At 42.6% G+C, this 23,869-nt stretch overlaps 1 protein-coding gene across 1 annotated transcript in view; it reads left to right on the top strand.

The window, feature by feature from the left end:
* The window catches only part of LOC106730358 (casein kinase I-like), a 69,436-nt gene that overhangs the window by 1,938 nt on the left and 43,629 nt on the right, over positions 1-23,869 (top strand). Inside the window, exon 2 of the mRNA XM_032475113.1 lies at positions 1,568-1,680. The gene's annotated coding sequence lies outside the window, so the exon portion shown is untranslated. The remainder of the gene's footprint in view (positions 1-1,567; positions 1,681-23,869) is intronic.

Raw genomic sequence — 23,869 nt, 5'->3', positions numbered from 1 at the left:
AACAATGAAAATATATTACTGTTATTAGGGAGAAAATAACACTTTAGTTTTAAAAGTGCAGTATATATGAATATATGTATGTATATGCATGACTGGGACAGTGTGCTGTACACCAGAGATTGACACATTGTAATTGACTGTACTTTAAAAAAATTAAATTAAAAAAAAGTACGACATAAATCTTTACTAGTTAAGACGATTGCTGTAGTGTATAAATCCAAAGCCTCAGTGGCTTGAAAAAATAGAAAGTTGGGGGGAGGGTATAACTCAAGCGATAGAGCAGATGCTTAGCGTGCACAAGGTCCTGGGTTCAATCCCCAGTACCTCCTCGAAAAAATTAATAAACCTAATTACTTCCCCCCACCCACAAAAAATAAAAATTAAAAAAAAAATAGAAAGTTCTTTCTTTTTCATGTAAGGTCTAAAAAAGGTATTCCTGACAGGTGGGCTACAATCTCTAAGGGGGAATTCTGGCACCCAGGCTTCTTCCGTTACGTGGCTCTGCTGTTTTCAACATATGGCCTCCAAGGTCATGAGACAAGAGGAAAGAGTATGGACGATGGTGCTTGGAGAGTTTTAATGGGCCAGGCCTGGAGTTCACCCACTTTACTTCTGTCTGCATTTCATTGGCCAGGATGTAGTCACATGGCCACACCTAACTGCTAGGACAGCTGGGAAATGTGGGTGCCCAAGATGAAGAGGAGAGGGGTTTGTTCAGCAGCTAGCCAGTCTGTGCCAAGAAGGTCTGGTCTTGTGTCTCCTTTATCAATTCCTAAAGGCCTAGTCAGTGAAAAGTTATGGTCATAATTATGAACCCATGCTACGGAAGACTTCACTGTCAAAACAAAAACCTTGTTGAATTAATGGCACTTACTAAAGCATGAAACCAAGGGATGAAAAGAGAGTGATTTTTAAGTTCATCCTGAGTTGGATAAAAATTAAATTAAAACACACTTGTTTACTGAGACTTGCAGCTAACTCACATTTTGCTGTCATTGTAACATGGAGAGCTGTCACTTTAATTCATGCCTGAAACATTTGAAGAGTTGATTTGTACCTTAGATACTAAGAAATGTGGCATAAATAAATGTTGCCACTTAAGGCTTGACAGACGCAGCCTGCCCAAAGAAAGTCGCTCAGGTGGAGGCAAAAAATGGGACTGTTCCTGGATGACTCGGGTTTGGGGGTGGGGGCGCGAATCCCAAGACCAAGGAGACAAGCCGCTGTGTAGGAGTGGAGGTGTGTGATTAAACCTAACAAGTAGCTGGCTAGTCCTGAAACACCATCTGAAGGCTTTCTGGGTAAATGGTAGAGCCAGGGTTTTGTGGGAAGAAAAGAAGGGTCTAGAAAAGCAGGCCTTATACAGCAGTAGCCAAATAGAGTGAGCAGAGGTGGAACAGAACTGGGTCTTTTTTGCCTGTGTCCTGGGTAACGTCCATTGAATTTCTGAAGCAGCAAACACCTCTCTGCTGATGAGGAATAAGGTTAAGAAATTGTATGGGCTGTATGTTAATGGAAGGAAACATTTGGAAAGTCATCTTATTTCGTCTTATACTGTCATCTCCAGGCGCCTTCGTGTGGCAAGTTAATAAGGCAGCCTTTCCGGGAAGAGGAAGCCGTAGTGATAACAGCCGACAGCGCGGACCAGCGACTCTGCAAGGAGGACCCGCACTCTGCTAGGTAATCCCCACCTCCCCCATTGCGGGTGAGGATGGCCTTTGAAAGGAACTTGCTCATTTAATTTCTTTTTTATATTTTTTTCCTGACTGTGCTAAATGATTAAGATATATCCAACTACATTAGGGGAAAAAAAGAACTTTTGGAGGGATAGTCCCCCCTCCTCTGAAAGTGCTGGGAAGTGGTTTGCAAAAGGTGGCTCTGTTATTCAGAAATACACAAGTTCAGTTTGCTGGTAAAAATGTTGAAGTATGTTGATTTGGATTAAGCAGTTTTTGCTGTTCCCTGGAGTTACTTTCCAAAGAATTCATGAGTGACAAAAACATTTTAAAGAAAAGTTACCGCCCAGGCTTTATGTATTTATTGATGTGGGACTAGGCACTAAGTTTATAAAAGTAGTGGTGTGGTCATTGCTTGCCTGGAGTCCTCAATTTGGGGAGGAAAAAACAGTGGTCCTCAAACACTGGAATCACTTGGGGAGTCTTAAAAAATGCCGATGCCTGCCTCTCACCTTTAAAGATTCTGATGTAGTGAACCCAGGATGTGTAGCCAAGGGTGAGTGAGACCCCTTGCAGATGGACATGTAAGACGTGTCTGGAGCACAGAGGAGGAGGGTTCGTTGGCCTGGAGGGGCGCTAGGATGTGGAGGCTTTGAGCAAAGATTTGAAGGATGAATAGGAGTTCCCCAGGCACACAAATCAGGGAAGTCATTTGGAGAAATGGGATGTGTGAAGGTCCAAAGAGAGGAGAGAGCGTGGCGTTTTGAGGGCGTTGCTCTTCGTGAGTATTCCTGGGGTGGAACGTGTGATGGGGAAGGGGGGCTGGGGGACATGAGTCAGAAGCCAAATTGCAGTTGCTGTTTAGTCCATTCTGACACGCTTAAGCTTTACTTCATAGGCAGTGGAGAGCAATTCTTTAGAAGCTCTTGAGCAATAGCTTTTGAGCAAGATGAGATCTGAGAAAATGGGGAGACCATTTGTCAAAATAATCAAACCCCCTGCATGCTTTTATGCCATGTTTCACTCTTAAATGCAGGAGAGAAAGTCCTTTAAAAATTGTCTTGAACAGAAATGAAGGACGGTAGACTGAGTTTATTCCTGTAATAGTTCAAGTTCTTTTGGTTTCAAATGTGCCAATTATATGGGCATAAGTCTCGTGAGACCCCAGAGATGTGTGGGACACACGGAGTGCAGGCTATGACAGAGAAAGGTGTTCACCCAGCCGTACAGCAGGCGGGGAAGTGATGGAAAACTCCTTGTCTGTTCTCTGATAAAACTGTTACAATGTCTACCCTGGAGTCAGGAACGTCTCAAGGGAACGCTAACAGATTTTTTTAATCCTTGGCCCCAAGAGGGGACCATTGTAAAGGGTTTGAAGGTCATCCTGTGCCCTTGCTGGCTGGCTTGGGTAGACATTCAGCTCAAGTCTTAAGGAACTGACTTTGATGATTACCTAAAAACCCGTTACAAGTGACCCATGTAGCTCCTGCTTCAAATGTAGAGGCAGAAGAATGGAGAGCACATTTAAAGATGGCCTTGCCTCTAAATTGGAGTCCTCCATTGTCATGGTCACTCTCAAGCTGGTTAGTGAGGAGAATCCCACCCAGAGCATTCGCTAAATAAAGGCAAGGACAGTTAGCATGCAGTTCATCTGTCTTCTCTCTCGGCTGCCATGTGGGGCCCCTTTCCAATCCAGCAAATAGGTTTGTTGTATATCAGGCGGGCATACAATGGATTTAATCAGTCAGAATGAGAAGACTTTTTCTGTCCCTCTAACATCTTTCAAAATAATGAGTATATGACTCTTCTAATTTTTCTCCCTAAGCTGAGAGATTTTTAAAATTGCAATCAATACAAGAAAAAAAAATCACATTTAAATGAAGGGTGGGTAGTGGTGGGAAGATTAGAAAGAGGAAATTTGCTGTTGCCAAGAGATGAGTCCTGGTGGACTCCCCGATGTGCCCCTCGGTGATGGGGCATGGGCCTGTGTTAACTCCAGCACACAAGATGTTCCTCTGCATTTGAGTATTTTTCTGAGGCAATTCCTGTCTGCCGGAGACCAGTCTCTCCCACGTAACTCTAAACCCATACTCAATTACAGTGTAAGCTGGTTCTAAGTCTTATGCTTGTTACTTGTGACTTTTCAAATATTTGGAAATATGACATTAACAAAGAGCTCATCCTGATTTTTTCCCTTCCTCCAACCTCAGAGTAAACTCTTACTCCTGATCATGAATTTGTTTCAAAATGTTCAGACCTTGGAATAATCCAGTTTGTTTGTGTGTGTATTTGAAGGAGGGAGAATTGGTGGAAGAAAATGAACTTGGATTGAGGATGGAATTACCCTATTAAATTTTAAATGTCAAGAATGTTCCAGAAAGAATAGAGAAACTCATTGGTGCTCTCTTGAGCAGGGTAGATAGGCTTTCTGAAGCTGACCGCCTTTCTAATACTTTAGAATTTTCGCAAGGCACCTTGGGATCAACTTCATGAGATGGACAGACAACATAAAAGCCAAACTGGGGTACTTAGAGAGCATTCTGCCCTTTCTTTAGCATGGAGGGCATAAATGAGACCTTCCTCCCACACCTGAGCGACGTGAGGTTTGACATATTATCCTTAGCAAATTCTGTTCCTTCCATCTACCTGTTCCTATGGGCTTTTAGCTCTGAACTTCCTTCCTGAAAATATGTCATTTTTATTTGTGCCCAGAAATAAAGCCTTTTTACTCTGCTTTTCCAGGATTAAATATCTAATCTGTTGGTTAGTTTGGCCAGCACACAGTGAAACAGTCAGCAGGCATTGAGGTCTAGGAAAGATCATGGGGTCTGGAGACTGGGCCCCCAGATCCTCCTAGTGGCTCCGCCACCCCAGGTTTGATAAGACAAGGACTCTTATTTGCATATTTATACGACACTGCTTAAAACACACACAAACACACACACACACACACACACACACACGATGGCTTACAATACAAACACACATCAAATTGGGTTCAAAGAAGAGCCATAGAAAACTAAAACTGTGAAAAGGCAGAAAGGCTAATAAGCAAGCCGCAAAGGTTAATATAGTTACTGTCAATATATAGAAGATTTAATGTGGGCAAAAATGTAAGCCGGACAGTTACATATAGCCCTGCTTAGTTTACAGAGGTGGCTTCTCTTAAAGCTGAAGTCTGATCCCTTGATTCAGGAGACTTTGAACTACACATTACACAAGGATTTAAACCGTTTCCTTAAAAAATCAAGAACGTTATGGTGAAATGGCTCACAAGCCCAAATATAAGTCAAAAGTTGGAGATTGTTAACCTGGGCTCAGCAGATCCGTGTGTGTGTAGAATTCATGGGACCCGTGGGCTTGGATGGAAGAGGCCTGCATCCTTATTTTCATCAACTTCTCTTACTGATACTTGTTGGCATTTTCTCCAGCTGTGCACGAAGCTGGCACAGATTTTTAGCAAAACCGGTAACTTTGCCATCGGTAGACACCACAGATGTTTTGTGGTCATGGTACAGTTGTTGCAGGTATCTCAAAAGTTCATCTGTTCTCACTGCTACTTTGAAATTACAATTGCAGTAGACCTCAGGCTGCTCCTGTTTGTACCTGCTTTAATGAACAAGCATGTATGCTGCTATACTGAAATATTTGATAACTAAATTTTGGTATCAGTGGTTTTCTTTAAGCCCATGCATTTTCTGTATGCATTTAGTTATTCTGAAAAGGGTTTTGTGGGCTTCATCAGACCCCCAGTGTTCTCTGAAGCATTGTAAAAGATCAGGCTCTTGCTCCAAGGAGGTAGGAGACAAACCTAACATGGGCCCGAACTTTCTGATGATCTAATTTGATATAAGTACAGGCTTAGAAAACCTAGAAAGGAGATAAGATAGCACGTTTCTTAAATTATATACCTCTTTCTGCTCAGAAATCCCATGATTCTGAATATTTGCTGAAATTATGACAAGTAATAAGTGACTGCAATTCAAGGGGTCCAGTGCCTTGCTTTGTTAATGTATCCCTTTCAGTGAGTGACTGAAGATCCCACATTCTACTTTGCCTGTACGAGCATGGTCTTTGCCATTTGTATCTAAAATTGTTTTCTTCTCAATTAGGACCTCAAAGGGCAACCAGGCAGCTGAAAGATGGGAACACGGCCCCCAGAGTGGGCTAGATCCTAGTGTTAACCCATTATATAATAATAGTTTATATCATATGCCACCTTGGGCTGCCTTCTGTATCTCATCCTCTCAAATATCCCTCAGCTACACTCTGGCACCCCTTTGGGGGGCCGGACTGTACCAGCGCCCCTGTTTCCAGGGCCTACCCCTGTCCTATCTCCCAAGGCTGCTCTGCTCCGGCGCCTGCTGGAGCCAGACTTCTAACACTTCACTCTCTTTCACTGAGCATTTTCCCTGCAGCCAACAGTCTTTGTGTCTGAAAGTATTATAGTTCTGCCTGTATCCTGTTTAAGGATCCAGGAAATATGTAAATGCTTTTTTTCATCAAAGTAGGACATACATAAGGAAAAATGTGCAAGTTATATGTGGAAGCTTGATGAGTTTTTATAGAATGAATAACCGTGTGAAAATGGCACCTGGGTGGAGAAATGGAACATTACTGCACCCCAGAAGCTCTCTGGTGACCCTGTCCTATCACTGTGCCCCCCACCCCACCAAGGGCAACCGCACGGCTGGCTTCTAAACAGCACAGTTCAGTTCTGCCTGACTTTTCATGCTTTGTAGAAATGAAATGCTAGGTATGGCATCAGTGTCTGGCTTCTTGTGCTCAACACAGTGTTTGTGACATTCAGGTTCCTGGAAAACTTTAAGCTCAGAAGTTCAGTTCTTGTGTATCTCTTTGGAAAGGTGACTTGCAGGGGACCTAGGAATCCAGCCTTCGTAGTTTAGATAACACTATTTTTTACTTGTTCTGTGTTTTCTTTTTCTTAGAAATCAAACTCTGGTTTTAATTCTGTTTCCTGTCGACAGTTAGGGTTGAACACAGTAAAGCTGTGATCGCCTTGCAGAGAACTTGTATCTGAACTCTTGAAAGCAGTTATACTTAGAAGTTCGGCTTTTCTGTCATTCAGAGCCACCAGAACATCCTATTTGCATATTTACAGCAAACCAGAATGTGTTAAACATACTGTTTAAAATTCTTTTTCGTTGCTGCTCCTCTGCATTACTTGCCTTACAGTGTAGACGAGCAGGGTCAGCATGGTTCAGCGGCAAGAATGCTGAACAAGGGGTCAAAGACACACGTTTTGCTCTGAACACAGGCTCCCGCAGCTGCGACGCACCAGTTCCCTGCGCCTCAGGGCCCGGTCTGCGGGGCTCGGCTTGAAGATGAGAATGAGGTGATGTGTTAGCCAGGCTTCACGCACTGTGCTGTCACATGGTGGCAAGCTATCCACCCCCCCCCACCCCCGTCACCGCGCTCTCTCCTTCCAGACTGGCTTTTCATAGTCACAGGAGACTTCATTCCTTCTGTCTGCCTCCTGCTTCTTCTCCATGACCTTCTGTCTGCTCGAGTGCCCGTTTTTCTTTCCTACCTGTCCTTCAAAGCCCAGCTCAAGGTCCAACATTTTCATGAAGTCTCCGCCACATGTGTGCCCCTTCCTTTCTCTCTCTTTGGACTTCTCTTGACCTCACAGTTCATGTTATACTCTTTTGCTTAATCTTCGCTGTTTATTTTTCCCCCCTCAAATAGGTTAGAAATTTTACATAAAAAAGTGTCTTTTGGGGGGGGGGTGTTGGTCCACGATCTTGAAAAGGACATGGTAGGCACGTCATGCATCATGTTGATTTGCTTGTGAATTTTTTATAAGAAGGGACAGATCAGTGGTGTGCTGGTAGAAGTCCTGATTGGTAGCACTGGCTGGCTCCCATGGTGTAAATGCCTGCATTGTGGGCGATTTCAAGCTGCCAACGTGATGTCAGTTAACCCACAAAATTCCTGAATTTCTAAACAATCAGCTCTTACGGGCCAGTGTGAGCTGGCTCCAGAACCCCACTAGACAAAATGCTATAAATAAGAAGTCCCTTTTAAAAAGAAAATGTACTTTATCCTTTGATTCTTCTGTCCCCAGCACCCAGTATAATGCTAGAAAATAGCAAATAGTAAATAAATGTTTGTGGCTTAAAAAAAAAAAAAAGAAGTCCCTTTAAGTAAACATTATAACCTTCTTCCTGATTCATAAGAAAATCTGACATCTGATTGTATAAAAGTCACTCTGTTATTTCCTAATCCCCCAAAAGAAGGTTGGATGTAACATTTTTCAAGAAATAGATTTACACAGACAGATGCTAGAAGCTAATACCTAATTTTTCCAAAGTATCTTGCTTTGTCTGTCAAGTATGGCAAATATCATTAAGTGATTCATCTGTATCATGTGTGACTTGGTGTCACCTTAGTTAAAAATGCTACTTTTCTTGCCAGAGCTGTGCTGCAATTTTAATTTTAAATATGAAAAATGTTCCCGCAGTGGAAACTTAATTTTAAACCTGTTGAAGCTTTGAGTAGAAGGCTCTCAATCAGTGAGGTGCATGAGAATGGTCTAGAAGCTGTAGGAAATTGGTCAGAGCACCAGGGTGGTGTGGGAGGGAGGTCGGGGCACAAGAGAGATTTCCTAAAGACAGAGGTACCACAAAGCAACCAAAGACCCTATGTATTCCTTGAATGTTTTGAGAGTTTATGTACTAAAGTCTCAACAGTAAGCTTAAAATCCTACAATAATCATCTGACTGGCAGAAAAACACATTCTCTTAAATAACCAGATGAAGTTCATTTTAAAATAATCATGTCTGTGTAGAGAAAGCAAGTTGGTTGAGTGAAGTCAGAAGATTCTCAAAAGCCTCAAATACGATTCATCTACGATGTAATAAATTGGGGCTTTTTACCTGGCCTCCAGCCAGATCTTTGGGGCTTTATTATCTCTAGGGCACAAGGGAAGAGCGAGGTGGAGTGCACACGAGCATCTGTACAAAGGCCATATTAAGAAATAATTGAACTATGCAAGTTCTAGCTGAGCCCTGATCCTCTGTTTTCTAACCAAGACAGAACTAGGAACTGACCTACATACCAGTCATTTATTTTCTTTAGTTTCCTGAATTAAAAATGAACTCACTGTACAAAAGTGGCTGATTTCCACAGGAGGGAAAAGTCAAGGGAATGATATAAATGGTTTGTTTTCAGAGGACCTCTGTAACCAATGAAAAGTGATTCTGTGACACTGCAGAACTTAAAGTATGTGGACACTTTTGGTGGAAATCACAAGTGTTTGAGATGTTGAAGTCCTAACTCATAGTACTTCAAAATGTGACCTTATTTAGAAATATGATCACTGCAGATGTAATTAGCTAAGATGAGGTCATACTCAAAAATCTTCAACAAAATACTAGCAAACCCAATTTAATAGCACCTTAAAAGGATTATATACCATGACCAGGGGAGATTTTTTTCCTGGAATGTAAGAGTGGTTCAACATATGAAAATTAATCTAGTATAAATATAACATATTAATAGAATGAAGGACCAAAAAAAAAAAAAAAACCAAAAAAAACCAAACCCATATGATTGTCTCAAATGATGTAGAAAAAACATTTTCTCCAGATCCAACACCTTTTCAGGACAAAAGCAACACACTGGGAAGAGAAGGAAACTACCTCTATGTAATAAAGGCCACGTATGAAAATCCTACTGTTAACATCATACTCACTGGTCAGAGACTGAAAGCTTTTCCTCTAAGATCATGAACAGGATAAGTTACCTGCTCTTACCACTTTTCTTCAAAATAGTACTGGATGCCCCAGCCAGAGCAGTTAGGTAAGAAAAAGATATACAAAACATCCAAATTGGAAAGGAAGAAGTAAAATTATCTCTATTTGCAGATGGCATGATCGTATATGAGAAAACTCTAAAGATTCCACACAAAAAAATAGTAGAACTAATAAATGATTTAGCCAAGTTGCAGTATACAAAATCAACACACTAAAATCAGTTGTGTTTCTATACACTGACAATGAACAATCTGAAAATGAAATTAAGAAAAAAAATTTTTAAACAGCATCAAAAATAATAAAATACTTAGGAATAAACTTAACCAGGGAGTGAAAGCCTTATACACTGAAAACTACAAAGCACTGCTGAAAGAGATGGAAGACACAAATAAATGGAAAGGCATTCTGTGTTCATGGGTTGAAAGACTTAATATTGTTCAGATGTCAGTACTATCCAAAGTGATCTACAGAGTCAACAAGAGCCCTGTCAAAATCCCAATGGCACTTTTTGAAAAAGAGAAAAATTCATCTTAAAATTCATGTGGAATTTCAAGGGACCCTGAATAGCCAAAATAATCTTGAAAAAGAAGAGTAAAGTTGGATGTCTCACACTTTTTGATTTCAAAATGTATTTTAAAGCCATAGTAGTGAAAACAGTGTGGTACTAGCATAAAGATTGTTATGTAGACCAATGGAATAGAATAGACAGCCAAGAAATAAACCCTTATATATAGAGTCAAGTGACCTTCAACATGAATGCTAAGACCAATTAATGGGGAAAGGACAATCTCTTCAACTAATGATGTTCGGAAAACTGGATATCTATGTGCAAAAGAATGAAGTTGAACCCTTATCTTACACCATATACAAATATTAACTCAAAATAGATTAAAGATCTAAACTTAAGACTCAAAACTATAAAATTATCAGAAGAAAACAGAGGGAAGAGCTTCATGACTTTGGATTTGACAGTGATTTCTTGGACATGGCACTAAAACTACAGCAAACAAAAGCAGCAATAGACAAATGGGACTGTAACCAACCTAAAAACTTCTGTGCATCAAAGGACATATTCAGCAGAGTGAAAAGGCAGCCTATGGAGTGGGAGAAAATCTTTGCAAATTGTATCTCTAACAAGGGGTTAATATCTAGAATGTATAAGAACTCCTGTAACTCAACAACAGCAACAACAAGAAACTCCACGTAACACAATTGAAAAATGGTCTAAGGACTTGAACAGACATTTCTACAAAGAAGACATACAAATGGCCAACAAGCATATAAAAAGATGCTTAACATTACTAGTCATTAGAGAAATGCAAATCAGAAACACAATGAGAAAACCATGTCATACCCATTATGACAGCTAATATAAACAAACCACCCAACCAGAAGATAACAAGCATTGGTGAGGATGTGGGTTAACTAGAACCCTTGTGCACCATTGATGGGACTGTAAATGGTGCTAACACTGGAAAAGTATGACAGTCCTCAAAAAATTAAATATAAAACTACTCTATGATCCTGTAATCTCACTTCTAGGTAGAGATTCAAAAGCAGGGTCTCAAAGATTGCTTATTCTGAGGGAAGCAAACTGCTAAGTTTTGAATAGGCCTATGGAGGACCTGAAGCCTCTGGCCAGCAGCCCACTGGGAACTGAGGCATGCCAGTAACCACGTGAGTGAGCCTGTAAACTGATCTTCCAGGCCCAGTCCAATCTCCAGATGACTGCAACCTCAGAAAGCCTGTGAACCACCACCCAGTTAACGTGCTGTTGAATTCCTGATGCACAGACATGGCGAAATAATAAATGTTTGCTGGTTTAAACTAAAGATTTCGGGTAGTTTGTTATGTAGCAATAGAAAACCAGCAGGTAATCACAGCACTAACATTCTGAATGGAATGAGGACATTTAAACATGCGTACAGAGAACCATTCCTGCTTTTCAACTCTGGCTGCTGCTTTACATTTACGGCGAAAAGAAAGAGTTTGTTGTTGAAAGTGTTTTTTTTAAACGTACATAAGCATTTTTTGTTACAGTTTTTTTTTTATAGTGGTGAGAGTGTCACAGTCAAATATCAAGACTAAAATACACAGGATTAAATGGGATCACATCAAAATGTGACCACTGGTTCAGGAGGGATTAGAATATTGTAAAGTATTACGGATAATTGAAAAGTGTTGGCCTCATATGCTGTAGCAGTATTTTCATTTTCTTTTCGAGATACTCAGATTACATGCTGCCTTCCTCGCTGGCACCGCATGCTCCCGATCACAGAACATTGCCTCCCCTCATCATGACGTGGGAACATTCTATTTCACTGCAATTACAGTTTTTAGGAATGACAGCTGCTGAATAATTATGGGAAAATTGCTTTAGCAGTCTTCCATAAAATTTACATGTTCCCAGACCTGGCAGTTGGTAAGACTGTAACCCCATGCTTGAAGATGTCTAGACCCATGTTAAAGACCAAAAAAAAAAAAATCTAAATGTATTTTATGAATTTCCTTTGAATACTTCGGCTGCTTCACAGCATCAGGTAGAGAGAAATTAGTATTCTGTGAATTATTTATTTGACCTTTTTCTTTTTTACTTGCCCTAAATTATCATTTAAAAAAACATGGAATGCATAGATCGTTCCTAAAAATGAAAGGTTGAAATAGATGATAGATAATTTTTAAGGTCCATTTTATCTTTAAGAATGTAAATGTAGCTAAGAAGTGACTCATGGGACTAAAATGAGGACTCTTAGGGCTTGTCTAGAAGCCCTCTGATCAGCTAGTGTGCGGCCCTCTAGGGAGGGGCCAACTCTCCTAATAGAATGCAAAGCAGCCTGACTCTGACTAAGATACGGTTATCCTGATAAGGATGGAGTTGGTGATAGGAATGTCCTGGAGTCTAGGCTCTTTGTTGGAGTTTCATAGTAGAGAGGTTGGTTTTTCTGAGCAAAGATCAAAGGGAACCCTTGGGCAGAACTCTGGGTGTGTGGCCAAACCATCTAGGACTCACAAAGCAATGATAGGGGTGTGTGTGTAGAGGGGCCTCTGGGGGCCACTTTATAAAGGCACACAGATCTCAGTGAGGGGACAGTAAATCCCAGACAAGTTGGAAGGTGTCTTTCCAGACTCCCTTCTGCTGATATGTGGCATGTGTGAGGGATCAGAACTTTGGCAGCTTATAGAAAAATGTCTGTGTCATGATACAGTTGAGAAAGGAGGAAACACACGAGTTATTATAACAGAGAGAATTTAATACAGGGACTCAGGTAAATAGGTATTGATGGATTGAGAAGACAAGGAGGGAAGACCGAAGTAACACAGAGGTAGTCAGTGCTACTGGCAGCAGTGACCCCTCCTGGGCCTGCAGGAACAAATGGAAGACATGGGAATAATCAGAACCCAAAATTTATGAGCAGAGCTGGGGCCCAGGCCTCTGGGGAAACAGCTACCAGTAGGCTGTAGCTGATACCTTTTAAGGCGATGGAGAATAATACTGGACATTGGAACCAACTGCTACTGGAAGCAAGCACTGCCAGGGCAAGGAAGCATGGCTGGGATGACACCGACAGGACCAGCCAGCAAAGGGGAAGAAGTCCTGTCCCATCCTCTATGCTTCTACCTCCATCTCGCACCCCTTCCTGGCAGAGTCTGACAGGGAGGCAGATGGCAGAGGGGCAATGATGTTGGCAGAGTTCCAGCCGTAGCATCAGAGGGCACAGTACAGAAGGGGGTGCTGGAGCTGAGAGGCTTGGCTGAATAACTAGTCTAAGGAGACAACACAAAAATGAGGGGGCTGTGGTCCTGAGTGAACCGAGGAGCAGAGGGCAGTGGGACTGGCACTGCTAACAGAGTAGCAGGAGGCCATGGAACAGACCCTCGTGTGAAAGATATTTAAGCCAGGGATTGGACCCATGGCTGTAGAAGGCACAGGGGGCCAGGGACAGTAGGGCCATTTGGCTCGCGTCTCAAGGTTGGGTTTGGATGGGGCTCAATTTCAGCCAGTGTTTAGTGGGAATTTTTGTAAGGGAGTAGGATAAGTCCTCAGCTATCTACATAGGCTGTTAAGAAAAAGAAGTCCCTTCATTTAGGTTTAGCTCAGAAAATAATTTAGAAAAATATAACTCGCATACATCCAATGGTGTTGGAATTTAGGTATTAAAATGCTATTGAAAAATGATAGAGCTTCCTGACTTGTCACTTGGTGAAACAGGAAGTTGATGTCCACTTGTATTCTAGCTTTGAGTGAACGGGGATGGGCAAGCAGGAACTAATAGAGAGCTAATGTAGCAATACTTTAGTACTTCCTTAAAATGCCACTGCTTGAACCATCCATGGCCATGCTCAGTGCACCCACGTGGCCCTTGGTCCTTTTCTCCTTATCTGTGATCACTTGAACCATTCTGAACTTTCCTAGTTGGAGGTCCTGGTATCCCACCTGACTCATCTTACAACAAAGGAAAGCTTTTTTCCACTTAGGAAAAGACACTTATTGCTGGGTTTCTTATAGAACCAAGACATCAAGCCACTACCTAAATGGGTCTTCCCTCTCTCCTCTTGATTGTATACCACGGAAGGGGAAGGAATACCATTTAGAGAAATGGGTGCTTACTTTGCAGCCTCACTGATTATGCTAGAATAGATTCTGAAGAGAACTACCCATAGCCACAGCTTTAGAGGAAGCAAGAGCTTTTGATGCCAAGCTGACTTGAAGGTGAGAGAAAAGGATGCTTTTATGACCCAAAAAGGATGACTCATAAAGACACAGCCATAGTTCCAAACATAGGATTAGAATTGGAAGAACAAGTTGATAATAATGAAAGAAGACTACAAAAGGTTCTAAATTATATCCTTGATTTTGTTTTACTCAGTGGCATCCTCTTTCAAGCCATCATAATCTGCTTTTTAATATTGATGTTTCAACAAGGGTTCCTGTTTTTATAAAATACAACTGGAAAACCATGTGGTCATAACAAAGCTCCCCTGGTGGTGTTTACGTAATTTCAAGGCACGTTCTTAAGAGAAATAGCCTTTTGAGCCTTGAACTTGCAGTCTTTCAAATGAATGATAATAATGCACAGAACAAAAGCATGGTGAGAAAATTGTTCCCTCCTTTTATTCCTGGCCGTTTCCAAAGCAATCCCTGCTAGTAAGCTTTCTATTCATAGTTAGGCTCCCGGCCAGTTTCATGCCACGTGTTCTCTTCAGACAAACCCAGGAGGTAATTCTAAACTCTGTCACTTCTGAGTAATAAGGCTGGGCTGTGTTTCATCATAACATCCAGCACCGATCACGTCCAGAGGATGTGTAAACTCGTACCGCAGAGCACCTGACACACCTGTGAATAAACGGTTTCCTCATCTTTGGCCTGTTGGGTTGGGACTGTTAATGGAAAGGTGGGTTTAGGCTCCACCGAACTTAATCCAGAAAAGGCTACAAAATATTCTCTCGCAGTTTTCCCTTTAAAGTTTTCCAACTGGGGTCTCTGCCTACTGTTTATAAGTTCAAGCTCCTGAAAGCATTTCCATTTCAAGTTTTTTACCTTTCAATGTATCTTAGATTTCCCTTGAAAGAAACCTGGCCAAGAATTCTAGATACACGGTGATCAACCAGCCCGAATGTCTTGGACTGTAGCCTTCAGTGCTGAAAGCAGGCACGTGCCAGACACAGGCCAGACACACCCGGACAGGCTGGTCACCCAGCAGACGGCTGGGTGTCCCCAGGAGGCCCTGACCACAAACCTCTTCAGCAGGCTTCTCTGGTGCCCAGATTCAGTCTCTCCATGTAACCACATGTAACAGTAGCAGTGTTTGGGGGCTGTTATTAGGTAAAAGCAAGCAATTTTGTTTTTACGCAAATACACATTTGAATTGTTGAAGGCAGGCGTCAGCAAATCCTGCCCTTTACCTGTTTTGCACATTTTTCAGTGATTAAAAAGAAATGTTGTAACAGAGATTTTCTGTAGCCCGCTCCTCAAAGCCTAACATATTTACTGTCTGCTCCTTTAGAGAAAAATTTGCTGATCTTCAGTTTAAGATGTATTTAGTTACAGAAATATCTTACAGCCATAACACTAGGCCCATTTTTTTTTGATGTGATGAAATCTGTGTCTTAATTACAAATTCCCCCAAATTCCTTTATAAATTCTTTATTATTTTGCCATAGAGTGCTTTATAAATTTATGAAAAATACAAAATATTAAATTGTTTTGTTTTCTAAATTCGTCATTATCACTCAGTTATTTTTATCTCTAAATTGAACGAAACAGTAGGAATCACATAACCAAGCCTCTTTATTGTGGAGGTGAGTAAACCTAGGCCAGAGGGACGGAAGGGGCTTCTCAGAGCTCGCTCGCAGCTCGATGGGCAAGGAGCCGGCACTAAGAACACGCCCTGGGCCCCAGTGTTCACCGCAGTATGCTGGGTTGCTATTCTTAGCTCTCCAGAGAGATCTCACTCATCCATCAGGATGACAAGTTATAAATGAATGTTAACCACTATATATAAAACAGATAAAAACCAATTTCTTCTGTACAGCATGGGGAACTATATTCGATATCTTGTAATAACCTTTAATGAAAAAGAATATGAAAACAAATATATGTATATATATACATGACTGGGACATTATGCTGTACACCAGAAATTGACACATAACTGACTGTTCTTCAGTTAAAAACAACGACAACAAAATGAATCACTGTTAAATCACCCCTAAATCATTACATACCAGTGTATTCATCTACTGCTATTCTCATAGTCTCCCACCCCCCACTCCCATTAGACTAAGACAGAGAAATGTCCCTACTATCTGTATGGGGCAGTATTTTCCCAGTTTACCTGCTGATTGGTTGCCTGTGATAATCTGTTTCAGACCTGGGGTTCTGTCCCGCCTTCCTGCTATGGTAACATGTTAGAATCGCCTGATGTGTATGTGTGTGTGTGTGCGCGCGCGCTGTTTTGTTTTAACACCATCCTCAGGTATTCTGATTCAACCAGTCTGTAGAGAGCTTAAGCAATGAGTACGCATTTAAGGCTCAAATTGCTTCTAAAATGAACCACTGTGTTAGAATATATGACACTGGGTTTTACAGAAAGTAAAACTATTTTCACAAATGAAATATCTTCACCAGAGAGCCTCACTCTGATTTTGGATGTCTCTCTGGCATGACTGATCCCCAAACAAGAGAGTAATTTTAATTAAGAACTTTTAAGGAAAAAAACTGCATATTTTTATAACATAATTGAAGATGGATGAAGGCAAGTCAGTTTGGTCTCCATTTTATGTTCCTCTTTATAAAGTCCATTAGAATCATCTGCAGTTTTTTCCCCCAGCATATAAAATCCACTTTGCCTTGTGAAGAAGGCATTTATCTAAATTGTATACCAAGGAATATAATAACCACTGCTCAGTAGTCTTTAGAGTTTTGAATCTTGAGTGGTTTGGGAAACATGTAGCTAATTGGATAGAACAGCTGGCATTAAGGAAAACAATATATATTTTTCTTCATGTCTCTATATATGCATATGTACATGTATATATAGGGTTACAAACATTTTGATTTGTAAATATTGAACTGGAAAACCTTTGATCCAGGAAAACATGATATTAAATAATACAAACCTACTATAACATGTGATTTTAAATGTAAATTTGATTATATATATATATATGTTTGAACAATGTATATTCTACCCAAATGTGTCATTTTCTAAGAGGTTATAAATATTTCCAAGTGAGGAGGAAGAATTCTTCAAATTTTATGCCATTTGGAGTATATTTAAGACTCAGCTGAGCGTGAAGTAAAAGACATTTTTGGCTGTGAGAAAGTCAAATTACAGCGTGCAGGGAAATGTTCACCCCTCTGTGCTCAATATACAGTTTTCTAAAATTTTACACCCCCTGCTTAGAGCAAATCTTTCAGTGATGCAGCCAAAGATGAGAAATGATAATTTAGGCCCCGTTTCTTTGTCAAGAACTGTTCAGTATTCTCAGTAAAGCTGGCATGGGGATATGCATTTCTTGAAGTGCCCATTTATCAATAGCAATTTATCTTGATAAGAATTTGTAAATTATATTCACAAAGGTGGCTGTAGAGCAGAGTTCCTCAGCCTTGGCACTATGACATCTTGAGCCAAATAGTTTTGTGTTGTGGGGGGTGCGCTGTGCGTTGTAGGACATTTAGCAGCATCCCTGGTCTCGACCCATCAGATGCCAACAGCACACACGCCCCTTAGCTGTGACAGCCACAAATGTGTCCAGATACTGCCCCGTGTCCACCAGGCAGAATAACCTCTGGTTGAGAACCACTGCTACAAAGCACAGGACACTGGCCTCAGACTTCAGTGAAGGGAAAGCATTTAGGACAGTGAGAATGTGAAGGTGCTTTTTCACTGAACATCTTTCCCTTTCAGTATAAAGTAATAGGGCAGCTGAGTCCTGAGAAGCAGCTTGGTGCTCTGTGAAGATTAGGAGCTGGCAACTGACTCTCCTGTTCATCCTCAAGTTATGTTTCCAGTAAAGCTTTCAAGTCTGAAAAGCTGGCAGATCCCTTCTGGTCATGACTGAAGTTAAAGCTGAAACTATGTCTTCATTTTAATGAGAGAGGTTTTGATGGGAACGCGGCCCTTCGCCTCTGGAGGGCGGTGGGTGGGCTTGAGTCCAGATCACGGTGAGGGGGTGGGGGAAGAGGATGGTGGTCACCCAAGAAACTGTGTCAACATCTGTCCATCACTGCAGGCCTGGCCCGATTATCATTTTTTCACTTCTGTAAGCACCAATGAGGTAATGCCGCCCAGCCGTGTCCTTTGTCATCTGCAGCCTTTCCCACCACTGCGCCACCTCTGATATGCTAATAGAGGAACTCTAGGTTTTGTGTGGCTGAAAAGGCTTTCAGGCCCATTCATTGGGTCACCAATCCCACCCTCTGTACAGCCAGCGGCTTAGCCTGTGCTGTGAGAGGCTTCTCTTTCCAGGGTCCTCCCTCACACCTTTTCTGGGAGTGTGCTTCTGAAGGGCGGTTACCCCTCTGGCCACTAGAGGAGTGGGCAGATCATAAAACAGAATGATGGGGTCAGGGACATAGCTCAGGGGTAGAGCACATGCTTGGCGTGCACCAGGTGCCTGGATTCAATTCCCAGTATCTCCTTTAAGGGGAAAAAAAACCAGGATGAACTTGTACCTTGAAAACTGCCAAGTGGCGCATGGTTGTCCAGTCCACTCCAGGAAGGAGCCACAAACCAGTGGTCTGAATCTGAAAATGACCCAGTGGCCCCGGCTTGTAGGGAAACTTGGGTAAAAGAAATCCATGCAAGTTCTAACTCCATAATGACTGTTTCTTCATGGAAATCTACCCGAAGTGACTGCCAAGGTTTAAAAATACCTTATGTAGGTATTCAGAATCGTAAGGTCATAGAGTTATGAAATGTCAACTGGCAGAAGTTTTTTCTCTTTCCTTTCTCTCTTGGCACACTGATTTGCTTATACTAAGTCTTCAGTGTTTATTCCTTGGATTGAAATCATTAGGTTTAAAAGGAATATTACAAGGATTGTTTTCCTAGCGTTGTCTCTATGTTCTAGAATTATTTAATGATTACTATCTTTATTTAGGCCACGTAACACCAAAGGGTTTTTTTTCCATCCAAATAGGTTCATACTCATAAACTTTTCCTCACTTTTCATTCCACATTCTAAAATTTCCCATGAATACCATTAACCATTACAAAGAGATACTATTGTTCTCTATTAAAACCTGGACTGCCTGCTGCCCAAGGTTTTTGTATTTAACAAAGACTTATTTGTGGTGCCAGACACTCTGGCCATGAAGATGCAAATAATAAGATAAAGTTTCTGCCCTCAGGAAAAACATGGTCACATCAAGGAAATAGTATGTAATGCAGTGTGTACATTCGTGATTGAAAAGTGTGCACCATGCTGTGGGGTCACCAAAGAGGGTAGAACCAGCTGGGGAAGCCAGGGAAGGCTTCCTGGAGGAGGTGGGTGAGCTGAGCACCAGCTATGTGCTGCACACTGTCTTAGGTGCTGAGGGAAAGAGAAAGGAAGTGTAAGATACAGCCTGGTTAATGCAGATGAACTACCCTTCAAAAAAAAAACAAAATCAAGAATATGCCAGGGAAGAAACACTAGCTGGAATGCTAAGCTGGTCCTTTTCATCTTTTCTCCATTTAAATGTTCTTTCTCTTGAAAGAGTTCTATTAAATTGACGTAAGAGACGAAATCCACATAAGAGAACAATACATTTCCTCTTTATTTTCTTGCTTATTCTTTGTGACTGTCAACCCATCAGATATAACCTTTAAACGGATTTATCTTCGAACCCAGTAAAGAGCCCTCTTGTCACCAGATATACTCATTCTGCTCAGCAAATAAAAGGCAGATAGATGTTCTTATCCCAAAGACATGCCATCGATTTCATGGACGTGTGGGTTGTTGGAATTCTCTGGTGTGAAATGTGTCTAATCATGCCATTTCATTCATTAGCTAGTTGATTGTTTCAGTTGAAATGTGAGTGCCCACACTGCTAGCCTTTGGTTGATGCAAAGAGGAATAAAACCACTCCTTGATCTTGAGGAGCTCTGAGTTAGGCAAAGAAGACACATACAGAAACAACCATTTATGAGAAAAGGTGGCAAGTATGTGATAGACAGGTAATCACTGTTGTGGGGCAAACAGGGAATGAAGCAGTTGTTTGGGGTTTAGAGGGCTGGAGGGACATCTGAACTGAACCAAAAGTTCAAGTAAGTTTTCTGGGTGAAGCAGTTAGAGAAAGGGTGGTGGAAAAGAAAAGAACACGGGCCAAGCTGGGAGGTAGAGAAGTGCGTGGTCTCTCCTATGAGGTGACGATCTGTACAAAGAAGGCTGAGGGGCAGAGGGATTTGGAAGAACACCTAGCGTTGGAGAGTGAAGGACCTCAAGCTAACGTGGTTGAAATTGATCCTAGAGGCAGCGGGGTGCGAACAGAGGTTTTTAAGCATGAGATTGTCACTATAAATTCTGTGGTTAAACAGTGCTGTCCAATGCAGCTTTCTGCAGTAATGAAAATGTTCTATATCTGCTTTAAAATAGTGTTGCCACTAACCACATGTGACTGTTGAGCAACTGAAACGTGACTAGTGTGACTGAGAAACCAAATTTTTACTTTTATTTCATTTCAGTGAATTTAAATTTATCAACTTACATATGACTAGTGATGACCACAGCAGAGTGCCTAAAGCTAGAAAGTTCTCCTGGGAATGGCCTGGACAGGAGGATTGGAAGCTGCCTACAGGGGCAGTGATGCGATTAGAGAGAATAATTTCTCTCCTCTTTCACAGATAGATCTTTAACATCATGTAAGTCATTTTGGCCGTGGATTTGTGTATTCAAATGTAGCCTATAAATAATACAGAGCTAATTCAGTCTGGGTGCCTACAGTGGAGAGGAAAGGTCTTTCAGTGTAGAGCTGTGGAACACGCCACTAATCCCACCTAGAGTCTGAGGCTGGGACATTGAAAAACTCATTTCTTAGAGTTTTATTTTAGAGAGCAGAACCTGCAAACCTCCCGCCGCCCCCACCATACCCTCTCTGGGTTGCCCGGGAGTTACACTGTGCACGCGGCCATGATGGGGGTCTCCACCATGGTGGTTGGAGAAGTGGGGTGGCGATACCTGGAGACATTTGTGGTTGTCACCACTGGAGGGCATTAACTAGCGGGGAGAGCCCAGGGATGCCGCTCAGCTTCCTACAGTTCATGGGACAGCCCCACCACAAAGAGTGACCTGGTTCCAAAGATAACCAGCACTGTGTCCATTAGAGTCACTGGGAAACTTACAAAATGTCCCTGCCCTGGGCCTTCCGCAGGCCAGCTGAATCAGAGAGTCTGAGGGCGGGGCGCAGCCCAGGCACCTACGCTGTGTGAGAGGTCTGCAGGTGATGCTGATGTGCAGCCGAGCTGGGAGCTCGCAGCATAGAGAGAGGCCGCTGTCTTCAACACCCTAACCGTCCCTGCCCCCTCCGACATTTGACTCCTGCAGGCATTTATTTTGTGTCTCTCACGGAGTCTTCTGCCAGAACTGGGCCCCCATCTCCACCCTGCGCCCTGCCTTTTTGCTTAGTCTGTTGCTCACCGCGGGGCTCCTAAAACCTGTCGGACAAAGATAGGTTTGGGCCTTTCCTATCAAGTGACGGGACTGCGGAGGGCTCTTCTGGTAAACCGCGCCAAATACTGCTTCCTCCCCACCGGGGGCACCCTGAGTTAAAAATGGTGAACAGGAAAGCTAGTGGAGGGAGATAATTAGCCACTGCTAGTTCTTGAGCGGCTGTATTCACACTACATGGGATTACCCAAGGGCACAAAAGGCCAGCCTTCTAGCAAGTCTGTGCAGTTAATGAAATGGAAAAGAACAATAGTTGCTTTTGCATTTTTTTCAAGGTGGAAAAAATACAATTTCTGCAGTTGCCCTTGTTAATTTGTTAAAGTGTCACTGGAAAAGATGTTTCAACAGAAGAAAAAACATTTCATAGTTTTTGAGAGATCAAAACACATTGCCTACATCATGCTTTAATCATCAAGAGACACCAAAGGGAACTTTCTTAGGCTGGTTTCGCTTAAAGCTAACAGCTTGGAGGGGGAAATCGGAGGCCTTTGTTGTCTGCAGATTCTCTGGGCAGCCAAGTAGAGCCCGCGGTTCAAGGCGTTCATCAGCTGTCCCCTGGGACCTTTGGAAAGGCAAGCCCTTGGTGCGCGCGGCTTCGGTCTTCAGTTGGTTTATTCTTTACTAGGGGTCTGACTTGCTCGAGGTTATGTAAACTCAGAGCTTCCTAGTCATGCTTGCTTACTGGGCAGCAGCACGCAGCTCCCTGCACAGCTCCTCTGCTGCATCTGTCTGTCCAGATGCAGACGGTAGCTGATCCTCCCTCAGGGCAGCTGAATGAAGATGGTCATTAATGCAGAGGGGTGGCTGTCAGCTCCAGAACTTTCCAGTTGAGTTGGAGGCAGTGTTCCTGACTTTTTCATCTTAAATACTGTGACACTTCAGGCCAGGATTTCTCAGCCTCTTCATTGTTGACATTTAGAACTGGAGTTTCTTTGGTGTCAGGGGTTGGGGCAGAGTGTGTGTGGAGAGGTGAGGGGTGGGAGCTGTCCTATGCATTGCAAGATGTTGAGTAGTGTCCCTGGTCTCTACCCACTAGATGTCAGGACTGCCCCCAGTGGTGACAACCAAAAATGTCTCCAAACATTGCCAATTTTGGGGTGGGGGGAGGGGAAAATTGCCCCAATTCAGAACCTCTGTTGCCCATCTGCCAGCTTCTAGCCAATAATTCCATCAGGGAACTACAGAAAGGCTCTCAGTGTGTGAGCCAGGGAGGGAGGAGGTGGGCGATCCGATGTGATTGCAGCTGTGTGGGGAGTAGGGAGCAAAGAAACAAGAGATTCTATAGCAGCTAAGCCCACAGCGCTAGTCCAAGCAAGAGGCGACGCTGGCCTAGAGAGGAATTTTAGCCGTGGGAGTGAGAGGGAAGGGTGGCTTGGAGAAATGTTGGCAGAGAGAGCCACCAGGATGAGTTGATAGGCTGGAAAGGGGGTGTGGGAGAAAGATCAGCACCCCAAATGGCTCTTGGGCTTTTGGCCTCAGTGCCATGTACTGAGATGCCGGACTTTGGGGGAGAAACTGGTGAAACAGAAGCAGAGATAGGAGGGGTGGTCAGGAATCCTGCTTTCAGTGTATTAGGTTTGAGATCCTGATACAGAGTCCAGCAGGGATGAGAAGGAGGCAGCTGGGGCTCAGAGCCCTAGAACCCAGGAGAGAGGAGTTGGGCAGGTAGGTCTGGGCAGAACAGAGATAGTATTTGAGGCTTTGGGGAAGCAAGTGTAGGGAGAAAGGAATCAAGGCCGTCTTGCTGTCGGCAGCGCTGTAATTCCAAGCTGTCCAACCCTCCCTCCCACAAGAGTAGAGGAAGCCAATTAGACGTGGGAAGAGGCTAGCAGGCCTTGGCCTGGCCAGGTTTCGCCAGAAGCCCAGTAACATTTGATTTTCAGATAAACAAGGAATCATTTCTACATAAGTATGTTTGGGACACACAGATCTCACCTGGCAACCCTAAACAGAGGCCAACACAACAGGGAGAGATGGCAGTGTTTCACGGCTGTGATGTGTGCCCTGAGACAGAGCAAACAGAACAATGTTTGATACCTCCTCTGGAGAAGAAGCTTCAGAATCACCTGGGATGCTGACAAAGCAGAAGTGCAGAATCTCAGGCCCCGCCTGGAACTACTGAGTCAGAATCTGCCTTTTAATTGAAGCCCTGGGCCATTTACCATGCTCATTAAAGTTTGAGAAGCCGGGTACTATACTGTGTATAAAATGCTCCCCAAATCCCAACACCGAGTAACGTTACTAATGCTGAGAAATACGGTA

Source organism: Camelus ferus, chromosome X, assembly GCF_009834535.1.
Source record: "Camelus ferus isolate YT-003-E chromosome X, BCGSAC_Cfer_1.0, whole genome shotgun sequence".
In the NCBI taxonomy this organism is placed as follows: Eukaryota; Metazoa; Chordata; class Mammalia; order Artiodactyla; family Camelidae; genus Camelus; species Camelus ferus.
This window is presented reverse-complemented; position numbering and strand designations above follow the sequence as displayed.